The sequence below is a fragment of the Lithobates pipiens genome, unplaced genomic scaffold, assembly GCF_037356315.1.
Source record: "Lithobates pipiens isolate NorthernLeopardFrog02 unplaced genomic scaffold, aLitPip1_a1.2 Scaffold_18, whole genome shotgun sequence".
In the NCBI taxonomy this organism is placed as follows: Eukaryota; Metazoa; Chordata; class Amphibia; order Anura; family Ranidae; genus Lithobates; species Lithobates pipiens.
The window spans coordinates 313,600,429-313,621,146 of NW_027507758.1; positions in this window are offsets into that span (position 1 = coordinate 313,600,429).

Sequence of the window (20,718 nt, forward strand, 5' to 3'; positions counted from 1 at the left end):
ACTGACTGACACCATCCACTGTTCCACTGACACCAACCTCTGCTCTACTGACACGTTCACTGCTCTACTGACACCATCCATTGCTCTACTGACACCGTCCACTACCCTACTGACATTGTCCATGTTTTAATACATTTTAAAAAGTTCAGTTGCATTTATTTATAATAGTGTGTGTGTCTGAGTGTGTATGTGTGTATCAATACTGTATATACAGTACTGTGTAGTTCAAGTTGTAGGCAGGTGTGAAAAAACACTGTAAATTAGCAATACTTTCAGTAATAGAAGTATTAATCAATTAGAAGTATTCATCAATTATTTTTATCAAGTAACAAAATGGAAAGTAAATGAACAGAGGAGAAATCCAAATCAAATCCACCCTTTGCCTTCAAAACAACATTAGTTCTTCTAGGTACACTTGCACACAGTTTTAAAGGAAATCTGCAGGTAGATTGTTCCAGACATCTTGCAGAACTAACCAAAGATCTTCTGTGCATGTAGGTTGTCTGGGATCCTTCTGTCTCTTCATGTAATCGCAGACAGACTCAATGATGTTGAGATCAAGACTCTGTAGGGTCAAACCATTATTTGTAGGACTACTTGTTCTTCTTTACGCTAAAGATGGCTCTTAATGACATTGGCTGTATGTTTGGAGTAGTTTTCCTGCTGCAGAATAAATTTTAGGCCAGTAATATGCCTCCCTGATGGTATCTGCCTGTATTTCTCAGCATTGAGGATGCCATTGTACCTAAGCAAATCTTTAACTTGATTTGCAGAAATGCAGCCCCAAACTTGCACGACACCTCTATGTTTCACTGTTGCTTGCAGACACTCATTATTGTACTACTTTACAGTGAACAAACTGCCTCCTGCTACAGCCAAATATTTCAAATTTTATCTCAGCAATCTAGAGCACTTCAAGGAGAGGAACAAATAGCTGCACACCATTGCGGGACACGATCCAATTGCCAAATGTATTTACACCAATGTCAGACTGACAGCGCCAGGATAATCAGTGTCGTTAACATGTTTCACACAAACAAGTGCTTATCCATAACAAGGATCAGTCAAGAGCTCTACTTATTTAATACACAAATGAAACACCTAATGCATATATCAATTAGTGCTCTTACCCCCCTCTTTACAAGTGCCAGCAAGAAATAGTTTAAGAAGAATACAGAGACAGTACACAATACAACAAACCTAAAAGAACATATTCAAAACTAAAAATACATTTTGGTAGTCAAAAAAAAAAAGAAGAAGGAAATTAATAAAAATTCAGCATGAATTTACCAGCATATGTCCATAAAAAGAAACACATACTAAGCCCAAAGACAAATAAAAGTATCCTCTATGCAGGTGTAAGATTAAATCTGCTAAATAATTTGTAAAAATTGGTAATGTCCTATTCAAAATTAAGCCTGTCCAGTGTGCAGGTCTGCAGATGAAGAATCCAACAGACCTCCCTCCTGCATTGAAGATGAAAGACTAGTGGGAGAGAAAACTCTTTCAATAACATGAACTAATACCTGGACAACATCTGAGTGGTGGACTTGGTCATTAGGGATCCGTTAAAGTCTATGGGACACGAACATGAATAATCAAAAGTGCTAATTTTAAAGGCTTATATGCAAGTTATTGTCATAAAAAGTGTTTGGGGACCTGGGTTCTGCCCCTGGGGACATGCATCAATGCAAAAAAAGTTTTAAAAATTACTGTTTTTTCAGGAGCAGTGATTTTAATAATGCTTAAAGTGAAACAATAAAAGTAAAATATTCCTTTAAATTTGGTACTTGGGAAGTGTCTATAGTATGCCTGTAAAGTGGTGCATTTTTCCCATGTTTACAACAGTCCCTGCACAAAATGACATTTCTAAAGGAAAAAAAGTAATTTAAAAGTACTCGTGGCTATAATGAATTGTCGGTCCCGGCAATACACATAAAAGTCATTGAAAAAAACAGCACGGGATTCCCCCACAATCCATTACCAGGCCCTTTGGGTCTGGTACAAATATTAAGGGGAACCCCGAACCAAAATGTAAAAAAAAAACTGCGTGGGGGTCCCCCTAATTTCCATACCATTTCTATGCACCCCAATTGCTATGACCCTTCAGGTCTGGTATGGATATTAAGGGGAACTCCGCACCAATTTTTTTTCAAAAATGGCGTGTGAGTCCCCCTCAAAATCCATACCAGACCCTTATCTGAGCACGCAACCTGGCAGTCCGAAGGAAAAGAGGGGGGAACGAGAGAGCGCCCCCCCTCCTGAACTCTACCAGGACACATGCCTTCAACATGGGGAGAGTGCTTTGGGGTAGCCCCCAAAGCACCTGTCCCCATGTTGATGGGGACAAGGGCCTCATCCCCACAACCCTTGCCCGGTCGTTGTGGAGGTCTGTGGGCGGGTAGCTTATTGGAATCTGGACCCACAGATCTCGGCCTCCCCCGTGTGAAATGGTAATGGGGTACAATTGTACCCCTATCATTTCACAAAAAAGTGTGAAAATTGTAAAAATGGCATGACACGGCTTGGGACAAGTCCTTTATTTAAAAAAAAATGTCCCACAAAGTCTTCTTCTTCTCTTCCTCCGCCAGCAGACTGCAAAAGAAGAAAAAATGTGACCGACCCACCTCCATGGGGGGCTCCCTCTGTATAAAGCATCTTCACTTTGACAGTTCCTTTACAACTGAGGGTGGGGCCACACCATGATGTTCCCAGGTGACCCCGCCCCCTCTAACACACAGGGACTTCCCTATGGCTTCCCCCTCAGTCAGAGGGGGCGGGCCCACCCAGTTACGTAAACAGGTGGCCCCACCCCCTCTGACGCCCCGGGGAAGCAATTGCCATCGAGCATCTATAAAACATTGAGAAGAACCATTCTACTAATGTAGTCCTTCACTTTAATGTTTGGTATGCAGGCGATTTTCTGGCGGTATCGGTTCAGGTTTTTGAAAGGGTTTGCACCCCTGCCATGGCTGGCAATGCCTTACGTCTTCTATGCAGGAGAGAGGAGTCTTTGGTTTATTCATCTGCAGACCTGCATACCAGATGGCCTTAATTTTGAATGCTATATTACCCATTTTCATAAATGATTTGGCAGATTTGACCTCCCTTCTGCCATTTGTTCCTCTTTTTCAGTGTTTACATTGGCGAGCTGGGGCAAGTGAGGCTGGATAAGCTACACTCACCCAGAGCGGTGCCTCATTTACTTGAATTCAAAGCACCTGCTGCCATTTTTATGCACCCCAGTTGCTATGATTTTGTGCATAGGACGTGGAAAGCAACTAAACTATGAACAAAAACATATATAAACTGGGGTGCACCATTTACAAAGTGCAGTAAACATAAAACAAACAAAAAGCAGGCATTTATAATATTAAATAATAATAATAAACTTATGAACATGTAAATTCTACAAAGATGTCCTCATCAAGACTCGGCAGACTACATCCTCTTTACTTGTATATTAATAAACAGTAAACACAAATCCACAGTGCATTATCTACCAGTTCTTTATTTTCCTCCTGGCACATAGTTACATAGTAGGCGAGGTTGAAAAAGACACAAGTCCATCAAGTCCAACCTATGTGTGTGATTTTATGTCCGTATTACATTGTATATCCCTGTATGTTGTGGTCGTTCAGGTGCTCATCTAATAGTTTTTTGAAATTATCAATGCTCCCCGCTGAGACTACTGCCTGTGGAAGAGAATTCCACATCCTAATCGCTCTTTCAGTAAAGAACCCTCTACGATGTTTAAGGTAAACCGCTTTTCTTCTAATTTTAGTGAATGGCTGTGTGTCTTATTCAATTTCCTTTTCGCAGAAAAATGTATCTCTATTGTGGGGTCACCAGCACAGTATTTGTACATTGAAATCATATCAAGCATTTCTTTTCCAGAGAGAATAAGTTCAGTGCTCATAACCTTTCCTCATAACTAAGGTTCCCATAATTGCAGTCCCTCGATTAGTTTTGCTGCTCTTCTCTGGACTCTCTCCAGTTCCAGGGGACTGGTGCCCAGAACTGGACAGCATACTCCAGGTACTGCTGGACTAAAGTCTTGTAAAATGGGAGAATTATCAATTTATCTCTGGAGTTAATCCATTTTTTAAATGCATGCCACTATTCTGTTTGCTTTGCTTGCAGCAGCTTGGCATTGCATGCCATTGCTGAGCCTGTCATCTACTAGGACCCCCAGGTTATTTTCCATCCTAGATTCCCCCAGAGGTTCTCTCCCTAGTGGGTAGATTGCATTAATATTTTTGCAAACCAAATGCATTATTTTACATTTTTCTACATTAAACCTCATTTTCCATGTAGTTGCCCACCCCATTAATTTGTTCAGATCTTCTTGCAAAGTTTCCACATCCTGCGGAAAAGTTATTGCCCTGCTTAGCTTAGTATCATCCGCAAATACAGAGATTGAGTAGTTTATCCCATCCTCCATATTGTTTATGAATAAATTAAATAGGATTGGACCAGAACCCTGGGAACCCCACTTTCCACACCAGACCATTCCAAGTACTCCCAATTTATCACTACCCTCTGAACTCGACACTGTAGCTAGTTTTCAATCCATGTACTCACCCTTTGGTCCATGCCAACAGACCTTACTTTGTACAGTAAATGTTTATGGGGAACTGTATCAAATGCTTTTTGCAAAATCCAGATAAACTATATCTACGGGCCTTCCTTTATCTAGATGGAAGCTCACATCCTCATAGAAGGTTAATAGACTGGTTTGGTGAGAATGATTCTTCATGAATCCATGCAGATTGCTGCTAATGATACCGTTGTCATTACTAAAATCTTGTATACAGTCCCTTATCATCCCCCCCAAGAGCTTGCATACAATTGATGTTAGGCTAACTGGTCTGCAATTCCCAAGGATGTATATTGGGCCTTTTTTAAATATTGGTGCTACATTGGCTTTTCTCCAATCATCTGGTACCATTCCAGTCAGTAGACTGTAAAAATGAGGAACAATGGTCTGGTAATTACTTGACTGAGTTCTTTAAGGACCCTTGGATGCAAGCCGTCTGATCCCGGTGACTTATTAATGGTAAGTTTTTCAAGTCTATTTCTAATTCTGTCCTTTTTTAGCCATGAGGGTCCTTCCTGTGAATTGTCATGAGGATAAACATTGCAGTTTTGGTTACTGAAGCCCCCGATTCCCTTGTGAAGATTGAGGAGAAGAATAAATTCAATACTTTCACCATCTCTCCATCCTTAGTAACTAGATTCCCTTCATCATTCTTTATGGGACCAATATGATCTAACCTCCCACTTAAAGAATTTATTGGTATTTTTTTTACTTTCCTCCGCTATGTGCCTTTCATGTTCTATCTTAGCTGCCCTGGTTGCACCCTTACATTTCTTGTTGCATTCTTTGTAAAGTTAGAATGCTGATAATGATCCCTCAGCCTTGTATTTTTTGAAGTCCTTCTCCTTTGCTTTTATATGCATTTTTACATTTGAGTTAAGCCACCCATGACTTTTCCTAGCTCTTTTAAAGGTATTTCCCATTGGGATGCACTGACTAATGCCCTTATTTAATATGCTCTTAAAGCATACCCTTTTTTCCTCCATGTTCTTTTTTCCTAAGGTTTTATCCCAATTATCTTCTAGCAAGGATCGTTGTTTATGGAAGTTAGCTCTTTTGAAATTCAGTGTCCTTGTATTCCCCTTATGTTTCCTATTTGTGTGATTTATACTAAAACAAATTGATCTGTGATTGCTGTTTCCTAAATTGCCCCGTATTTGCACATCCGTGATCAGGTCTGTATTGTTGGTAATCAGTAGGTCTAGTAACGCTTTGTTTCTAGTTGGACATTTACCATCTGACCAATTAAATTGTCCTGCAAGACATTTAGGAACTGGCGAGCCTTAGATGAATGCATGGTTCCTTCCACCCAGTCTATGTCTGGATAATTAAAATCCACCATTATAATGACACTTCCCATTCTTGTTGCTAATCCAAATTGTGATAGAAAGTCCGCTTCTGTCTCCTTCCTCTGGTTAGGGGGCCTATAGCATACTCAGTATAACCAGTATTACTTTCCCCTTAGTTTCCTCTCTTTGTAGCTCTACCCATAAGGACTCCACCTCCTCCCTTGCTCCCTTAGTGATGTCATCTCTCACATTCACTTGTACATAATTTTTGATATACAGGCATACCCCTCCCCCTTTTTTACCCTCTCTATCCCTGCCATATAGGGAATACCCTTGAATGGTTCCAGCCAATCATGAGAGCTGTCGAACCAAGTCTCTGTAATTCCTACAAAATCGAAATCCAAGCAGTAGCTCTAGTTCTCCCATCTTGTCTGACAGACTACTGGCATTGGTGAACATGCCACGTAGTTTAGACCGATAGCATAGTATCTCCTTATTGGGTGCTCTGGGGTTGCAAATAGGACTTGTTACTATACTTACCTCAGGTTTAGGTGCTTTAGTCAACCTACCACTAATGCCCCCAATACTACCCTCTGGAATATGTTTCATGCTGACTATCTCTACCTCTGGATTGCCTAGTTTAAAAACCCTTCTAACTTTTTGGCCATCTTCACTCGCAGCAGATCTGCACCTCCCCCATTTAGGGTGCAGTCTGAATCTGCTATAGAGCTGGTAACCGACTGAGAAGTCTCCCCAGTTCTCCAGGAACCCAAAACCCTCCACATGCAAGGGGTGTTTGCATAGGGGAACACACTGAATGAGGAAAGCTGAAGGGGAGGGGTTCAAGAAGTTATCAACTCTTTTCAGCCATCGGCACCCTAATTTCTGAAAATTTTAGCAGACAATTCCTATCAATATACAATAAGTCAACTTTTCAAACAAGAATGCATAGCATATCTCTCAGAATCATTCTGCTATTGTGAGGAAGAACGGGAAGAACCACTTCCTAGCAATTAATTATTGACCGATATAGAGCACCCTGTCCACAGCATCTACATTATACTGATCTTAAATGGACATAACCATAAGTGGATGAAATAACCAAGTATACTAGGAGGGTGTTGCACTCTAGAGAAAGACCAAGTAATGTATTTAAAGTATTACTAACGGCAAAATGGAGATAGATTAGAACACCTTTCAGGTTTTGATTGCTGTTTGTGCCTCTGTTAGTGAGATTCACCCTCTATATTTGTCATGTTTACCATCACAGAAAGTTAAAGTGAAAGAAAATTCCAAACTTTGGGTTATCCCTAGAACAGTAATAGAGGAGAAATCTTCCAAAGGGGACCCTGGTGAGAGCCAGGGCTTCTCTTACTTTGGAGGCATTTCCATTCACTTTTTGTTTTGGCTATGGGAGCAGAAGTGAAGGGAATTCTCCCCAAAGGAACACAGATGGCAACAAAAAAAATTCCTCCCTTACTTTTACCTTTAGTTCTACTTTGATGCAATTTTGAGCATCTACATAGAAGGTATATTATCTATATACCATCCTTCCAAAAGTATAATCCAATGTTAATTAAAAAGGGGCATATAGTACATCATATGCAGGATAAAAAATTTTGACAAAAAATACCTTAGGGACCGCACTAAGGATGTCCTCAGATCCACTCAGATGTTGCCTAGATCCTGTTCCCACCTATATTTACTATGTTGTGGAGATTTAACAAGGTATTTAATAAGTAGCTGTGGGTATAGGTAGGTGATCAATCCACTAGTGTTAGTCATCTGAATCTCACCTGGGTTAGGTCAATCTTTATAGGTATAATTCTATCCTGAGCTTGCAGGGAAAGGTAAATGTTGTTATAAATATTAATAGAAGGATTTATTGCTGAGTTCAAAACCCTCTGCTCCATTATTGAAACAATTTTAAAAAATTCAGATAGAAAGTGCTGGAAAGGCCACGCTCGGAAAGTGTATTAGGTTACTGCCACCCTACAAGTCCTCAGCCCCCACTTGGAGGTTGTGGATGTTCAGCTGTTTTTTAAAAAATTGGACAGAAACATACAGAAATGGCTATATACCAGTTTCCAGCTGCCATCACCCGAAATGGAAGGGGAACATTCCCAAAGGGCAGCTCTTAAGGCTTCGAAGAAATTGTGATTCGCTGGATGATTTTTCCATCCAAGCTGACAGATTAATAACACAATTTGTGGTAAAAGGCTACAAACAGTAAGCACTAGAAAAGTTGAAGAAGGAGGTCGGAAATATAGACAGGAAAACTCTAATAAAAAACCAAAGAAGGAAAAAAGAAAAATGGACCTGGCTTTCATCACAGGGTATAGCACACAATATCATGAAATTGAGAAAATTGTGAAAAAATACTGGCCCGTCCTACAGGAGGATAAAGTTTTATCTACGATCCTCCCAAAAAAGCCCAATTTCGGAGAGCCCCCACACTCAGAAACCTTTTGGTACATAATGTGATTGATCCACCTAGGCCTATACAGTTTCTCAGCGAACTAAAAGGATACTATAAGTGTAAAAGATGTCTGGCCTGCAGGGTTAGCAAACCCCAAACCCTTTAGATCAAAGACAGGCCATAAAGAGTATAAAATATCTGAACTCATCACGTGCCGAAGTACACATGTTACATATGTGATCGAATGTCCATACAATTTACAGTACGTGGGCAGAACTACAAGTCCCCTATATGTGCGCATACGAGAGCACATTAACAATATCAAAAAAGGTTTTCCGAAACACAACCTGTCCCGTCATTTTGATACATTTCATCAACGAGACCCGTCGCGTCTTGATTTTTATGGGATAGATTGTATAAAACATAACTGGAGAGGAGGTAACATGACTACCCTCATATCTCAAAATGAAACGGCTTGGATATATCGACTGGGATCCCTTGCCCCCAAAGGGTTAAACCTAGATATAGACTTAAACTGTTTTATAGCTAACCCATAATAATACTAATATAGTGGGGGTATTATGTTTACACATGGTCACCCGATTAGCTATCAACAGGAAATGCACTGTTAATCAATCACTTTTTAATAACAAATGGCTGTATTGGCCTATATATAGTATATCAGAAGGTAATATACAAGCTTCTCATTTAGAATCCCTCTGATTGCGAGATAAAGATAATAATACAAACCCCCCCTCCTCCCTTCCCTGCTGTCCATCAGAAAGGGATGAGGTGGAATACCAGTGACGTAAAAAGATCTCATATAGATCTCATAGAAACTGTCATGAACCCTAATTCTGTTTTCTAGGAGCTAACTTTCCACTATAATCTTCCTATCATGTATATTGTATAGCTTTCTATTTTAATTTTATTTGGTGGCTTGCGTATTATAAAGGGGAGTAATTAATAAATGACATAAACTGTTAACAACGGACAAAACCCATATATAGATAGGAAGTAGATTAAAGAAGGAGTAAATACAAATAATAGCTCCTATGGGTCAAGCCGTTATTTTTTGAACAATATTTTTGAACAATATACATGACAGGAGGTGGTCTCTAAATCTTATTAAAATTTCTCTCTTATGACATTATTAATATAATGGGATGTAATGTAAACAAACTAGCTCTATAAGAGTTTAGTTTGAAGAAATATGGATCTATTGCAGCTACTTGGAATATTCATACTTTTGGCACCGTTTCTGAGGACATCTATGACGAAAGGCGTACAACGGAGCCATACACACTAAGTCACTTCCGGTCTGCAGATTCTGTGGAGTGCAGCTGGAATGCACGCCTCTCCTTCACGGTCTCTGTGGTAATACCGGGATTTTTCACATAGCGTTATTGGGCACTGAGTTTTTCCGTTAAAGAGGACTTTCCTTTTATAACACCTTGGTCTGAAATATAGCAATACCAGCATATACTGCTGGGACCCAATAGGTGCACTTACTAATAATATTTTTCATCCTCATGTATTGGTTTTGGTTTTTGTCAACATGCATGTTGGTATTTCATAACATCAATTTTTAAATGATTTTTTATTTCTAATTAGCTTCATTTTTTAATAATTTCCTTTTTTGGATTAATTATATATTTTTTGCTTTTTGTTGTGATTTTATGTTTTTTGGATCGATCTGTACAACGTTTTATCAATAAATGAATTTTTCCGGTGACAAACATACTGCACTATGGGAATTGTTTTTTTTCCCTGTGAGGAACCGTCCATTTTCTGCTAACCATCTCAAAAGGAGAACCATCTGGGATACTGACACACAGTGAGAAGGTGCAGGAATTGGGCACGAAGTGACTGGAGGCGGAGATATTACACGCACATAACCCCCTAGGGCAGTGATGGCGAACCTTGGCACCCCAGATGTTTTGGAACTACATTTCCCATGGTGCTCCAGTACACTGCAGAGTGCCAGAGCATCATGGGAAATGTAGTTCCAAAACATCTGGGGTGCCAAGGTTCGCCATCACTGCCCTAGGGGAATAAGGATCTGGTGAGTGGGGACCCAAAGGGGGTGAACACAGAAGTCACTGGATTCGTGTGAATAAGCACCAAAGTCACCTTTTTTCTGATCCGTCTGGAAACTTGCTATAAATTGGTTGAGCACTTTATACTCCCTTTGAAGTTTAATAGACACTTTGCACTTTAATGGAACTTTGAATACTGTTTTTTGCAAGACTTTGATACATTTTTTATCATTTATAATTTTTTATATTTTTTATGAATTATTGTAACTTTCTGCACTTTTTGTACTTTTTGCATTTTTGCACATTTTTTACAATTTTTGCACTTGTTTGATAAGGATTTGGACTCTACTGCCACATTGAAAATATTAGCGGCCTTTTTTGTTTTTTTGCTCCCCACTCTCCTTTTCTCTTTTTTTCTCCCCTTTTTTTTCCTTTGTTTCACGTGGAAATAGAAATTGTGGACACTTTGAACCTATAAGAAAACCCTACATGAGGAGTTATACATTTAAACAGTAGACTTGCACAGTTATCCTTTTATTTTCACTTTTATTATATTTCTTTAAAAACTTTTATTTCCATTTACATATTTTACTTAGATTAATGCACTTTATAGTTCCCCCTCTAGTGTTTACAATTACGGACTATATCCCACTGGTCTAAAATATCCCATCATTAAGCAATGTTCTTTACCAACAGGGCGTATGTGGAGAATGCATGATAACTGCTATTGAGTTTTTTCTGTGTCTTTTTCTCCCCTTTTTGTCCCCCTTGGGGCATTATCATCATTTCTTAACCTTTTCTGCACATAGACCCAATATAGGGATATACCGTACAAAATTTTAGTACTGTAATTTGGATAGTGCAGTTTGTACAAGAGCAAGTAGCATAAGCTGAATACTGGAGAGAGTTTGGGGGTTTCTTCTCTTCAGTGGAGGTGAGCCAGTGATTGCAATCAGCATAGAGGATTTTGAAAAAACTTCCACAAAACACGGGCTTAGCCCATTAAATATCTTTTAGAGGTAGCGTCTAGAGCCAGGTTTTGTAGCTGAGAGAAGTATATCCAGGGATTTGAACTGACATATGTAGGAACATTAGCTAATTCTAGAAGCACTCTTCTTCCAAATGCCTGTAATATACTGTTACATTTTTTTAAATATTACAGAGGGATCCAACAAGAGGAGTTATGGAGAACATTTAACAACTGCAGCATCCACATAATTATAATAAGAAGTTTGGCACCACTGACAACTTACACCAAACAGAAGATATACTCTTAAATTTTTGCAGGGACAGGATTAAAGGAAATGTATTTGATGATAGAGATATATAGAGTAATCCCAGGTATTAAAACACCGACACAACTTGCATTTGGAGTCCACCAAGGGGGTAGCAGCAATGGGTCTATGGGTGAAAGGCTGAGCTTGTCCCGAGTGATCAACATACCCTACTACAAGGTGTTGTTAAATATTGGTAAAATGATTGGGAGGAATACCTCTGTGTACTAAAAATACACTTTAATAAATTAAAGAAAAAACTAAACAGTAAAGTTAACCCAATTTTTTTGTATAATGTGAAAGATGATGTTATGCAAAACCTGCAAAAGGGTTTCATCAGGAAATCTAACTCACCTGCCGGGGCAGGAATCTTCTTTGTAGCGAAAAAGATGGTTCACTCCGTCCATGCATCGACTACAGGAGTCTTAACGCCATCACCGTGAAGAACCGATACCCTCTTCCTTTAATTTAAATATTGGTAAAATGATTGGGAGGAATACCTCTGTGTACTAAAAATACACTTTAATAAATTAAAGAAAAACTAAACAGTAAAGTTAACCCAATTTTTTTGTATAATGTGAAAGATGATGTTACGCAAAACCTGCAAAAGGGTTTCATCAGGAAATCTAACTCACCTGCCGGGGCATGAATCTTCTTTGTAGCGAAAAGATGGTTCACTCCGTCCATGCATCGACTACAGGAGTCTTAACGCCATCACTGTGAAGAACCGATACCCTCTTCCTTTAATTTCAGAACTCTTTGACAGACTGCGAGGTTCTCATGTTTTTACTAAACTGGAGCTTACAGGGGCCTACAATTTAATAAGAATCCGTGAAGGAGCCGAATGGATGACCACCTTTAACACCAGGGATGGCCTTTGGCTTATGCAATGCCCCAGCGGTCTTCCAAAATTTTGTTAATGAGATCTTTCACGACCTTCTGTATGTCTGTGTTATTGTATATCTAGATGATATTCTTATTTTCTCACCAGACTTAACTACCCATCGTCTTCATGTGAAAACTGTGCTACAGTGTCTACGGGATAATTGTCTATATGAAAAATTGGAGCAATGTCTATTTGAACAAACACAAGTTCCATTTATGGGCTATAAAATCTTGTCATAAGGCCTCCTCATGGACCCAACCAAACTTCGGGCCATAATCACTTGTATACCGACCCGGCTTGTTCTGATTATGTTGTCTGCAACCCGCCCTTAACTTGGCTCACTATCCGGCTCTCCTTTGCTTCATCCATCCATCCTTGTCTAACAGTGTCTTCTGGTACTTTCCTAGCGAGCAGGGTGAACCCGGGGGTCGTGACCTGGGGTCAGCATGCAGCTAAGCCCAAACCCTCATGAGGGGGTCCCTGGTGGAACACCGGCTGGCTCTTAGATTCCACGCCCTGGGGGATCTCGTGTCACCTGCTCACCTGTGGGCTCATGGTAAGTAGTACTGTGACATAGTGTGGTCTTGCTTGTTTTACAGCAATAGGTTATGGCTGGAGTTTGATAACCTCAGTGGTAAAAGGGAAAGTAGTACACAAATATTAGCTATGATACATTCCATGGCATAAATCATACAATGCATACAATGATATCTGTCCTGATAGTTAAACTGGACCAGTCTTCAGGAGAACATAGCATTGTGGTCAATTAGAAAATTTAAATACTGACACCCTTTGAATAAAGGGAATGATGGGAATGCATGGGATACTGAAAGTTGATTGTGGTCAGATTTTGATATTCTAAATAATCAAACACAGCTTTCATTTTAACAGCATCGTTTAAACCTTCAACATCTGAGGACAAAAGTTTTACAGCACAAGGTGCCATTTAACCAATTATTGATATGGAGCTGATAGCGTGGCACAATAAAAGAGTCAGCAGTATAGTGGAAACTAGAGCAGAGCTGATGAACCTGGAGGAGACGATACTCCAACACTTTGAGGGCACAGTTACCATGAAAAGAAAGCTAGCAAGAGGCAACTGGTGAATATGAATCTAACAGGACCTGCAAAACTAGCAGAGAAATGCAAGCAAGAAAACTGTTCCCATGCAGGAGGAAAATGGGGGGATATCATTGCACATCGGCAGATATGAGCATCAAGCCAGCAGGTGTCCATGGCCTGTTGTATGAGATCAAGCATTTAGGCAGTGTGGATTGCCCAGATAATCCATCTGCCATATCCAAATGATGACTAATTATTAATAATAGAGCATATGTCCCCTTGGCACTTAATGAGTGCCAATACCTTCAGCCAGCAACCAAGTAGAAGCAGGTGTCATATGTCAAAAGCAACAGGAATGTGTAAAACGGTAAATAACGGGAGAAAGGTGGATCCAGGTGAATTAGCGAGACATGTTGATCAAATCTAGAATCATTAAATAACAATATACTCAAGAATACCCTGATGAAGTCACATGATTTGATAAAAGCATTGGGAGAAGTTGGTGACGCCACAACACAAAAAACAGACGTGTACAGTCGGCCATTTTGTTGGTTGTTCATCTCAATACATGCCTATACACAGCAGTGCACCTTGTTTGTGCACATGAAAAGTTGAGTAGAAAAAGTTTTAAATAAAAAATATTGTTTTTTATACAGAAAACACTATATATTCTTTATTTTGAGCTTTGTATGAACATCCACAGAGGATGGAGATGGATTGAGAGGCACTAGTAAGCTGGAAGAAGATATTACAACTGTGGCAAAGGAGACCCCGCATAAAGGGGCAAGCATATGAGACCTACTTGTGAGGTCTAAACAAGAGGTGAGAGCACATAGATGTTGGTGGAGGGATAATTACTGGTGGTGAAAGAAAGAATTAGAACTGTAATGCCACGTACACACGATCAAACAATCCGGTGGAAAAGTCCGGCGGATTGAGTCCGCCGGACAATCCCCCCCGTGTGTGGGCTCCGGCTGACTTTTTTTACCCAAAAGTCCGGTGGACTAAGAAAGTAGTTTTGCACCAAAATATGTCCGCTGGACAATACGGCCATGTGTGTGCTAGTCTGCCGTACTCTTGAAATGAATGGACTTTTCCCGCACAGAGAAAAGTCCATTCATTTTGAGCGCGGCTCCAGGTAGCCGGACCAGCGAATGAAGCCTCGCTGGCCCCGTCACTTGGTATGGACTTAAAGGGGAAGCCCTACGCCGAAAAAACAGCGTGGGGTCCCCCCTAGGTCCATATCAGACCCTTATCCGAGCATGCAACCCGGCCGGTCAGGAAAAGGGGTGGGGACGAGCGAGCGCCCCCCCTCCTGAGCTTTACCAGCCGGCATGCCCTCAACATGGGGGGGTGCTTTGGGGAAGGGGGGCGCACGGCCCCCCCACCCCAAAGCACCTTGTCCCCATGTTGATGGCCTCTTCCCGACAACCCTGGCCATTGGTTGTCTGGGTCTGCGGGGGGGCTTATCAGAATCTGGGAGCCCCCTTTAATAAGGGGGCCCCCGGATACCAGCCCCCCACCCTATGTGAATGAGTATGGGGTACAATGTACCCCTACCCATTCACCTGTGAAAAAAAGTACAAAAAAAACACAACACAGGGTAAAAATAGTTTATTGCACAGCCCCGGGGGTCTTCCATCTTCGGGGGTCTTCTCGCTGGACTCCTCCGCTATCTTCTGCTAGCTCTTTTGCTAGCGGAGGAGCCCGGCTTTCTTCCTCGCCTGTTGGCCTCTTCTTCTGACTTCGGGGGTCTTGTCCCCCTCTTCTGGGGTCTTGTCCCCCTCTTCGGTTCTTCTGCCGGGCCCTCTTATAGCTCTTTTACAGGCAGTGGCCCGGTCTTCTGTCGCCGCTGTCGTCGCCGCCACCGCCGCCGCCTTCTGTTCTTCTCTTCTTTTCTTCAGATGTTGACTTGTCGCATGCTTCGCTTACAATGGCTCCGACGCGATGCGCAGCGACTTATATAGGGACATCACCGGATGATGTCCCCGCCCATTATGGTTTCACAGTCCCAGCATCCTCTGGGACTGTGACATCATAATAGGCGGGGACATCACCCGGTGATGTCCCTATATAAGTCGCTACGCATCGCGTCAGAGCCATTGTGAGCGAAGGATGCGACGAGTCAACATCTGAAGAGAAGAACAGTGGACAGAAGGCGGCGGCGATGACAGCGGTGACAGAAGACCGGGCCACTGCCTGTAAAAGAGCTATAAGAAGGCGCGGTGGCCCGGCAGAAGAACCAAAGAGGGGGACAAGATCCCAGAAGAGGGGGACAAGACCCCCAAAGTCGGAAGAAGAGGCAGACGGCGAGGAAGAAAGCCGGGCTCCTCCGCTAGCAAAAGAGCTAGCAGAAGATAGCGGAGGAGTCCGGCGAGAAGACCCCCGAAGACGGAAGACCCCCGGAGCTGTGCAATAAACAGGGTACATTTGCTGTCCCCTTTAAATAACTCAGCACACAGCTATTAATGTCTAAACCGCTGGCAACAAAAGTGAGTACACCCTGAAGTGAAAATGTCCAAATTGGGCCCAATTAGCCATTTTCCCTCCCCGGTGTTATGTGACTCATTAGTATTACAAGGTCTCAGGTGTGAATGGGGAACAGGTGTGTTAAATTTGGTGTTATCGCTCTCATTCTTTCATACTGGTCACTGGAAGTTCAACATGGCACCTCATGGCTAAGAACTCTCTGAGGATCTGAAAAAAACAATTGTTGCTTGTTGCTTTACGTAGAGATGGTCTAGGCAATAAAAAGATTGCCAAGATCCTGAAACTAAACTGCAGTACAGTGACCAAGACCATACAGCGGTTTAACAGGACAGGTTTCACTCAGAACAGGCCTCGCCATGATCGACCAAAGAGGTTGAGTGCACCGGCTCAGCGTTATATCCACAGGTTGTTTTGGGGAAATAGACATATGAATGCTGCCAGCATTGCTGCAGAGGTTGAAAGGATGGGGGTCAGCCTGTCAGTGCTCAGACCATATGCCACACACTGCATAAAATTGGTATGCATGGCTGTTGTCCCAGAAGGAAGCCTCTTCTAAAGATGATGCAGAAGAAAGCCCACAAACAGTTTGCTGAAGACAAACATACTAAGGGCATTGATTACTGGAACCATGTTCTGTGGTCTGATACCAAGATAAACTTATTTGGTTCAGATGGTGTCAAGCGTGTGTGGCAGCAACGAGTACAAAGACAAGTGTGTCTTGCCTACAAGCATGGTGGTGGGAGTGTCAAGGTCTGTGGCTGCATGAGTGATGCTGACACTGGGGAGCTACAGTTCATTGAGGGAACCATGAATGCCAACATGCACTGTGACATACTGAAGCAGAGCATGGTCCCTTCCATTTGGAGACTGGGCCGCAGGGCAGGATTCCAACATGCTAACGACCCCAACACAGACCTCCAAGACAACCACTGCCTTGCTAAAGAAGCTGAGGGTAAAGACGATGGACTGGCAAAAATGTGAGGGGTGTACTCACTTTTGTGAGATACTGTATGTATTAAACTTCTGCTTAAAACTGTATGTGGTGTTATGGAATCGTTCGATTTTCATGGATAGCATCATGGTCATTGTATTCTAGTACTACATATTTTGGGTGTGGAATTAATTTTTTACAATTAGCTTGGCTAAGATATAGCAACTTGCCGATCCGAGTCAAAACTACCTAACAAAAAGTATTTTTTTAATGTATCTGCTGCTGGAGCAGAAAAAATGTCCCCAGAACAGAGTTATGCCCAACATCTTAACGCAGCTTGACAAAACTGTTAGCGTTGCAGCTACGGACGAGCCGAATACCCCCGGCTCATGGCAGAACAAGCGAATAGGCCGAAAGTTTGCGTGAACATTCAAACACGTTAGTCAATGGGACCCGAAGGTGAAAAATCAAAAGTGCGAATTTTAAAATATTAAAATTTTAAATATTGCTTAACTGCTTGCTGACCGGCCATTGTCGTTATACAGCAGCAGGTTGTCTCTCCTACAGGAATCGCCGTAGCTGTGTGTTGGGCTCACACAGGCGCAGTTGCAGGAGGTGCGCGTGCTTGCTGCAAGCTGCACGAGCGTGCCCGCGGGTCAATCTGCCTTTGTAAACAAAGTGAATCCCAGTTCTCTGCCAGTGTAATTTTTACATCGATCAGTGCATTTTGCGCAAACCAATCAATATACACCTATTGGGATTTTTTACCAAAAATATGTAGAAGATGTAAGGTGTGTTCTGTGGATTCAGGCAAAATCTTAGGCAGATCAGGACGGCAACAGATCAGGCAAAGCGGTACACGATCGAAATCCAGAGATTGGTCAGGCAGGCAAAGGTCATACACGAGCTGGCGGTGAAGTACAAAATCAGCAGGCTAGAGAGTAGACAGGAATTCAGGCAAAAGTTCATATACGGTGTTCAGAGTAACAAAGCAGACAAAGCTAGTCCAAGAAAACGGGCACTGAGAGATAGGAAGTGCTGCTTTGATTGTAGATTGTCCACAGCTGGCAGCAGGTGGGGCTAGTAAGTCCAAGGTAATGCATTAAACTAAGAGAGCATAGCTACAACTCCAGTGCTCCTCTGTGGCACAACAATTAAGACTGCAGCTGTGAAACCAGGGACATCCTGGTTCAAATACACCCAGGTACATGACAGAAGAATATATATCAGCCTAAACAGATAAATATATTAGTTTTTTTGGACATATATTATAGCAAAAAATAAGAAAAAAAAAGTTTTTTTTCCAAAATTGTTGCTCTATTTGTGGAAAAAAGGACGACATTTTTTGTTTGGGTACAAAGTCGCACGACCGCACAAATGCCAGTTAAAGAGACGCAGTGACATATCACAAAAAATGGCCTGGTCATTAACCACTTGCCGACCGCCGCACGACGATGTACGTCCATTTTTTGAAGAGGGATATCTCGCTAACGGCAGCAGCGGCTGCCACAACCGAGATATCCATCTCTTCAGGCGGCGGTCGGCTGTACGATAACGGTGGTCTCCGCGGCGGATTCGCCGCGAGATCACCGCTGTCGGCGGCGGGAGAGGTGCCACCCCCCCTCCCGCACCTTCCGCCGCTTACCGGAGCCGTCGGTAGCGGCGGAGGGGATCGGGTCCTTCAGTCAGCTGGGCATAGAGACAAGTGAGGCTAAGATGGCCCCCACTCGTCTCTATACCATAGGAGGGCGGAAGCGACGTCAAAACGTCACTTCCGCCCATACCTCTTAAAGCTATATTTTTTTTTTAAATGTCAGATTTTTTTTTTTTTTTTGCATTTTAGCCCAAATATGAGATCTGAGGACCTTTTGACCCCAGATCTCATATTTAAGAGGACCTGTCATGCTTTTTTCTATTACAAGGGATGTTTACATTGCTTGTAATAGGAATAAAAGTGATCCATTTTATTTATTTTTTTAAAAAAGTGTAAAAATAAATAAAATAAATTAAAATAAATAAGAAAAAAAAAAAAATTTTAAAACACCCCATTACGACGAGCTTGCGCACAGAAGCGAGCGCATACGTGAGTAGCGCCCGCATATGAAAACGGTGGTCAAACCACATATGTGAGGTATTGCCGCGATCGGTAGAGCGAGAGCAATAATTCTAGCCCTAGACCTCCTCTGTAACGCAAAAAATGCAACCTGTAGAATTTTTTAAATGTCGCTTATGGAGATTTTTGAGGCTAAAAGTTTGACGCCATTCCACGAGCGGGCGCAATTTTGAAGCATGACATGTTGGGTATCAATTTACTCGGCATACCATTATCTTTCACAGTATAAAAAAAAATTGGGCTAATTTTACTGTTGTCTTATTTTTTTATTCAAAAAAGTGAATTTTTTCCAAAAAAAGTGCGCTTCTAAGACCGCTGCGCAAATACGGTGTGAAAAAAAGTATTTCAATGACCGCCATTTTATTCTCTAGGGTGTTAGAAAAAAAATATATAAAATGTTTGGGGGTTCTAAGTAATTTTCTAGCAAAAAAAACTGTTTTAAACATGGAAACACCAAGTCCGAAAAAGAGGCCTGGTCCTTAAGTGGTTAAGGGGGCAAATCCTTCTAGGGCTGGAGGAGGTAAAATATTTTTTTTAAGGAAAAACTCTCTTGTGTGATGACAGCGAATTCATTTTCACACTAACATTCCTCCCTGCCAATCAGGAGACAGGTCTGTGTGATCTGTTTCCTGATTGACCAAAGCGTCAAGTGATCCTATTGGATGCCTAGTGCTTTGGCAAGAGAGGAGACATGGGCGGAGGAAGGAGCCACACTGAAGCTTCAGGGGAGGAGAGCCCCACCAGCCACCACTCCAGGAGAGGCGGAGGAGAGCTCTGCCACTCCAAGAGAAGAGTGCTCTGCTAGCCACCACTCCAGGAGAGGAGGGCCCCAGCAGCCGCTCCACTCCAGCAACATAGGGGGAGAGCTTCCCGCCGGCCGCCACTCCAGGAGAGGAGGAGGAGAGCCCCGCTACAGGGGAGCAGGTGCTGCTGGACCAGCCGTGGGGGGAGCGGGAAGGGTGGTGGCAGTGCTGAACTGTATACCCCATTATGTGAGGCTGTGCCGTATACCCTGATCTGTATATCCTAATCTATGGAACATCCTCCATATTCATCAAATTTAGCACCAACAACTTTTATCTTTTTCCTAGTCCAGTGTTTAACCGATTGCCTACCAGCGCACACCGATGTACACCAGCAGAATAGCTCTGGTAGGCAAAAGGCCTTACAGGTACGTCCCTTTTAAGAAGCGGTGTCGCAGGCACGCAGCCAGCAGCGGTCTCCATGGCCGTGACCACGGGTCCCGCAGACTCCATGTCCGCCGGGTGCCTGCGATCGTGTCACGGAGAGGAAGAACGGGGAGATGCTTTTGTAAACCAAGCATTTCCCTGTTCTACCTAGTGAAAGGACAGTGACCACAACTCTCTCTCTTCTGTGATCACTGTCCTTTGTGTTGAAGCCCAGCCCCCTACCAGTTAGAATCACTTCCTAGGACACACTTAACCCCTTCACTGCCTCCTAGTGGTTAACCCCTTCCCTACCAGTGTCATTTACACAGTAATCAATGCGTTTTTATAGCATTGATCGCTGTATAAATGACAATGGTCCCAAAATAGTGTCAAATGTCACAGTCCCGACAAAAATCGCAGATCGCCGCCATTACTAATAAAAAAAA